This window comes from Periplaneta americana, chromosome 1 (genome assembly GCF_040183065.1).
Source record: "Periplaneta americana isolate PAMFEO1 chromosome 1, P.americana_PAMFEO1_priV1, whole genome shotgun sequence".
Lineage (NCBI taxonomy): Eukaryota > Metazoa > Arthropoda > Insecta > Blattodea > Blattidae > Periplaneta > Periplaneta americana.
In genome coordinates this window covers 148,953,630-148,959,801 of record NC_091117.1, presented here as the reverse complement: position 1 = coordinate 148,959,801, position 6,172 = coordinate 148,953,630, and positions in this window count along the sequence as shown.

Genomic DNA, 6,172 nt, shown 5'->3' with positions numbered 1-6,172 from the left:
TGTTGGTTTGTCAGGGGCAGAACTATTGGTTCTAATTAGTGTATCTTGTTTATGTTTTCTGTACTTGCTCATGACGAAATTTGATTGCGTCGCAAAGTTACTCACGTGCCTGCTGCTCAAATAACTTACCTATAACTGTTACTGTAAGATTACTTTACGTTTAACCTGCGTTTCTTGTGAACAAGATGCGACTCAGTTACTATCTCACGTTGTCACTCCCTCTCTATTTCTCTTTCCATTTCAGTCTGGATCAATTAATTAGATATAATAAAATTTTCTCCTATGCTTTCACTCTTTCTTTCTTGTTCTCTCTCTTTCTCTTGCTCTCACTATCTGCGGTCACTGCTTGTGTCTATCTCTAGCTCTGTCATCAGTCATCATTCACTCACTGTCTCGAATGTGTGTAAGGTTATTTATCAAGGTGCGTTGTAAACAGTATAACAAATTGCAATTTAATCTCAATTTTATCGGCAATTTAATTAGAGTGTCTATTTTGGATGAAAAATAACATTTCTAATTTCAATATTTTAATATCAAATTGTGTTGTGGAATATCTCGTAGAAGTTAGTTAGTTAGTGGGGTTTAAAAAGGGCGCGTCAGCATCTATGGCTATTTGCGCCCTTTCTCGTAGAATAGGCCCATAAAACTATATAATACTGTAATGCAAAATTACAGGAATGGTGACAAACTGTATTCAGGTCGCAATGTCGGCAAGCCAAAATGAGTAATCAAACTTATCTACATTTTGTAAAGGTTTTGACACTCAAACTACCAATAGAATTCAGCTCATTAGGACGAGTTGATACAAACTTTATATCCCAGAGTTTATTTTGTGAAATTTTTTCCGACTTGTAATATCTATATTTGACTTTCACTAATGGAAAAAATTAAAGGACATTGTACAACGGAAATTCTATTTCAGTTGTTATGGAAATGCTTACGTCATATCCGATAAACTGAACAATGTGAAGGAGTTCATTCGTATATATAGATGGAGTCCTCATATAAAGAGTGTTTACGAAGTCCGTGAAACATTTTATTCAGTTATATTTTCGCAACAAAACATTGAAGCGTGTTCTGCCCAAGGTTGCGGGTTCGATCCCGGGCCAGGTCGATGGTATTTAAGTGTGCTTAAATGCGACAGGCTCATGTCAGTAGATTTACTGGCATGTAAAAGAACTCCTGCGGGACCTGCAGTTGCGAGCGTCGTTAAAGAAAACATAACATTCAAGCGTGTTCAAATTTCACAGCATGAAAGATACAATCACCAAATTTTGATAACTAACGCCATCTGCCGCTTAGTTCTCTGGCAGCCACCGAAAGCGTCCTAACCATAATATCACTGACAAAGCCTGAGAAGGCTTTCTGTGTTCTTGAATTTGCTCGTTCTGAATCTGTTGTGAGTGCGCAGAGCATTTCGCGCCAAATATCATAAGGCTCCACCTATTTATAACAGCATAATGAGGTGGTACAATAAATTCGAAGAGGATGATTGTTTATGTGATGGAAAACATTCGAGGCGGCGTGGCGTGTCAGAAAAAAAGGTGAAACAAGTGAAGAGGCTTTCCAACACAATCCTTCGAAATCCTCAATGAAGTTCGTGAATATCTCAACGAGAAATTGCCGCGCCGTTTTATTGGCCGAGTCTCGGGACATGATCAGTCACTCACACGCTGGCCACCGAGTTCACCCGACTTGACTTCTTCCTGTGGGTTTACGTCAGCGGTGACCAAAACTCGAGCTGCAGTGATTACATGCGACAGACAGCCTATGAAGTAAGGAGACGGAGGAAAGGTACTTGGCATGAAAACTAGAACCAGTGGTGGTTCCTGTACTAACATCTTGATCATTCCCGAGGATAAAAATCCAGTGAATAATATACGATTTTTCTTGCTTCTTTTTTAACCTTCCTCTTGAATATAATCAGGAATTTTCTAAATTCTTCTCTCGATACTTGGTCGAGAAATTAATAGTTTTTCAAAATTAAAAACTTCTTATGGACAAGTTACTTAAGTTATTTTAATCATTACTCTTTTGAGAAATTCTGTTTTATTAAAAGACTTTGAAGCACGAGATATTTCAAACCCCATTAGGTAGCTGACTTCCTTACATTTATTTATCTTACCTTTCTCTTCCTGGCTATGATTTAAGACATGTGAATTCCTGGCGTTTAACAGTTCGTTGGCACATAATACTGACTCCGTTTTTCTGCAATATTATTATTAAATGAGTAACTAATAAATGTTTACCCTCATCTAAAGATTAAGGAGATTAAAATTGAGATAAAACCTAATACACTCAGGGACAAAGCTGAGACTCCGAAAGCAAAATTGGAATAATTGGTTGTAATGGCTTGTTTATAAAACAAAAAACAATCAACAATGTATACACGTCTCCGTAACAACAGATGGCTACCATAATATTGTATGAGAAGATAATGTTTTGCAAAATACCAGCAAATATTAAAGTGTCCGGGTTTTTTTGTCCCTGAGTGTAATTTTATCCTTCTTGGGAGAAGATCTAAAAAATCAATATTCATACACGTACAGAAGAATTATAGAAACAGATACTTAGTGGTCAGTAATAATAATAATAATAATAATAATAATAATAATAATAATAATAATAATAATAATACATTATTCAGCGTGACAATTAAAGTTTCTATATACTCCTAATTGAACCGTTGAGCAAAGTAAACATATTACATTTTGTCCGACGGAACAACAAAAAAGTTCTTCTTATTCTTTACGAAATCACTTCTTACTGCTTGTAGAGACGGGTTTGTAGAGCGATATGATACCGCCACTGCTTGCCTTCAGTGCGTGAATGTAACACACAACAATGTACAGGAAACTCCTCGTACCCGTTTGAATGTCTTTGATTACACGATGTAATCACGACACCCGCTTTGGTCACCGCCGGTTTACGTGAAGGACAAGGTCTTTGTACCACCCCTGCCACAGGACCTCCAGAACCAGCGACACCGTATCACAGCTGCCATCGCCACAGTAACCCTTGATATGCTAGGTCAAGTATGGGCCGAGTGACTAATGGAGGACACATTGAACATAATATGGCGGGAAATAAAAAAATATGGTGAGCGTATGTTTCATACTGTGAAATTTGAGCACATTTCAATGTTTTGTTGCGAAAATATAGCTGATAGAATGTTCCATGGACTTTGTAAATACGGTGTAGTATATATAACATACTTGGAAGAGTTTATTATACTCCATGGGGGCATTGTAGTATATTAAAAGAATAATGTTATTCGGTTTTTCTTTGAAATGGTCGCAAAACAGACGCTTGCACATACGCTACCATTACGCTACAACAGTAAAGGCCCATTCACAATGAAAATTAAACATAACCGTAACATAAACACAGAAGTTTGCGGCCAGGTTATCAAATGGGATCATTCACAATGATTCATATAAGTACTGACATAAACATTATCGTAAGACGTTAACATGAAAGTTTGCAAACTCCAAACTTTCATGCTTATGCTTACGTGATTTGCAAACAGTACACAATCGTGGAGCGCTGAAGTATACAACAGAATATGAGGAAATGGCGTCGTTGTTATGTGTCCATGGTTACCAAGTATATTTGCGGTTATGTTTATGTTTCCATCATGAATGCTCTTGATTTTACCGCAACGTTTACATTTTTAAGTTAACGCTTACGTTATGTTTAATATTCATTGTGAGTGAGCCTTAAGACGGGAGATGTTTTAATATTATAACTGTAGATATCAGGCAACGTGGTCCAGCAACATGTAAAATCGCCTGTCTCCGAATTGTAGCGGAGATTCCCGAAGGGAATTTTGTTTTTGAGAGCGGTCACTTTTTCTTTTCACAGCTGTACATCTATTATCAGGCAGTACATCTCAATTGACGATATGTGTCAGGGAAAGAACAATAATAAATTGTTTGTAGGCATCTGAAGTCTGACTAGTGTAGTATGTAGCTAGTCAGCAATGTATGCAATCGAGGGGAAAAGGAACTAGTCAACCTACCCCATTATCTCCTGGCCTATTTGCCTCATAAGTGGTGTCTTCTTGATATTACTTGTTAGGTTCAGACCTGTCTTTGAACAGTTGACTAAACAATAACAACAACAATAATAATAATAACTCTAGCCTGCGAATTTTAACTTTGTGTTTGTTGCCTAAACTAAGTAATGTGATTTTATATAATGTCGATGCGCTGAATCCGAATTTTCAATTCGTTTGCTTCTATCACGTCAGGTTTGTTTGCAAAATCACTTTAAATGTATTTTATAATTACGTGAATTTCATCACAAACTTTTTCATTTCCCTTTTTTATTTCAAATTCAAAAACAATATTTAAAAGACACAACTTGCTGGAATTATGTGTATGGTTGTTCATACATGTCACTAGAGTGTTTTTGCTTTGTTTTGTCTTGTTTACTTCACTATTGGGTGTATAAATTAGCACAATATATCACACAAAAAATTACACCACTTGCTTCTTAGTTGAGAATGTCCTCCTGTTCCTCTTTCTTTTATGTTTATCTTCAGGTATTTCACGCTTTAACATCCAACAATAATCACCAAGCATACTGGTGTTCCCGCATCCCTGGTACCTTCTTTCGAACTCCTGCAGATCCTTGTGAAATCGTTCATCTTACACTTAGCTAAAAAATCCTAGATTTTCGGCGAAATAATCTAGCTGGGAAAACAGAAAATTTTGATACTCATGTTACAACCAAATTCCTTGTATGCTTCAAGCATGTTAGCCACAATGTTTCGGTAATTAGGATCCTTGTTGCCAAGAAATTTTAAAACAACTTCACAAAACAACATCCATGCTTATTTCTCCTTTTTCATCCATACTGTTTTTAAATGCTGCTCCAGACATGTTTTCTTATGTCAGGACCATTAAATATATATCTTCTTTCAATTTGCTTCAGATAGTAGTGGAAATTTCTCACATATGTACTTAAAACAGCCTCCTTCCTTATTTAAAGCTTTTACAAGCTGTTTCATTAAGCCAAACTTGATATGCAGAGATGGCAGCACAACTTTAGAAGATCTCACATGGCTTTGGCGCACAACATTCTTACAACCGACTTCCAAATTTTGTCCAGGTGGCCAGTCTTTCATAGTCCAGTGATCAACTCGTGCCCTACTATCCCACAGGCAAAGAATGCATGGAAATTTGGTAAAACCAGATTGTTGACCCAGCAACATAGTAAGAACTTTGAAATCATCACAAACTTGCCAGTTGTGTTCCTATAGTCTAATCGCAATAACAGCAGTTGCAAATTTGTGTATGATTTTTTTAGGATCACTGAATAGGCAACGGGCACTGAACCAAAAATGTTTCCGTTATGAAGGAGGAAATCCTTCAAACTTCGCTTGGAAGCATTAATGAACAGTCTCCATTCACTTAGGTCATAGTTTGGAAGTCCAAGTTTTAGCATAAATTGTTTCACATTACTGCAATATACAAGATTATCATCTTCGGAGAAAAAGTATTTAAAACCTATTTCACGTTGTCAGCACCAATAGAATGATGTTTGTTTAAGATTTTCTGGTCGCACAGGGATTGGTACATTAGGCACAGGTAAAATGGCTGACCGAACAACTGAATACACGATTTGATTTTTATGTTTAGAATCGTACCCCTTCACATCACACGAAGAGAAGTAGCAGTCATTACTATGGTTCGACTGCTCTCTCCAAACCATAGGTACTCCAAAAGATAGCAACTGTCTTCTCCAATTGATCAAATGACGGAAGTTCTTCAGTGCATACTCTACATACTTTGTGTGGTGCCCAAGCTTTAATTTGGTCTCCAAGTTTGATTCCAAAATAGGCATGGTATGACTTTTTCACAAAATCTGTAATATTACGCCTCTACTTAGGCAATGTGTATATCCTACATAAGTTACATAACAAAAGTGGTCTGGATTATTTAGACATCCTCGATGCAACATGGTAAATACTTTCTTACTGAACTAAAAACTTTCAACATTCTACTCCACAATAAAGCTTCAAACTGATTTCGTTTCGTTTCCAGATGAAACGCAGACTAATGAAATGTGAGAGAAACTAGACGAGTTCAGTTCAGTCTCTCACCAAGGAGTGGCTGACATTTCTGTCTTTCACAAATAAAAATAATGACAAGGCTGCACGATATTT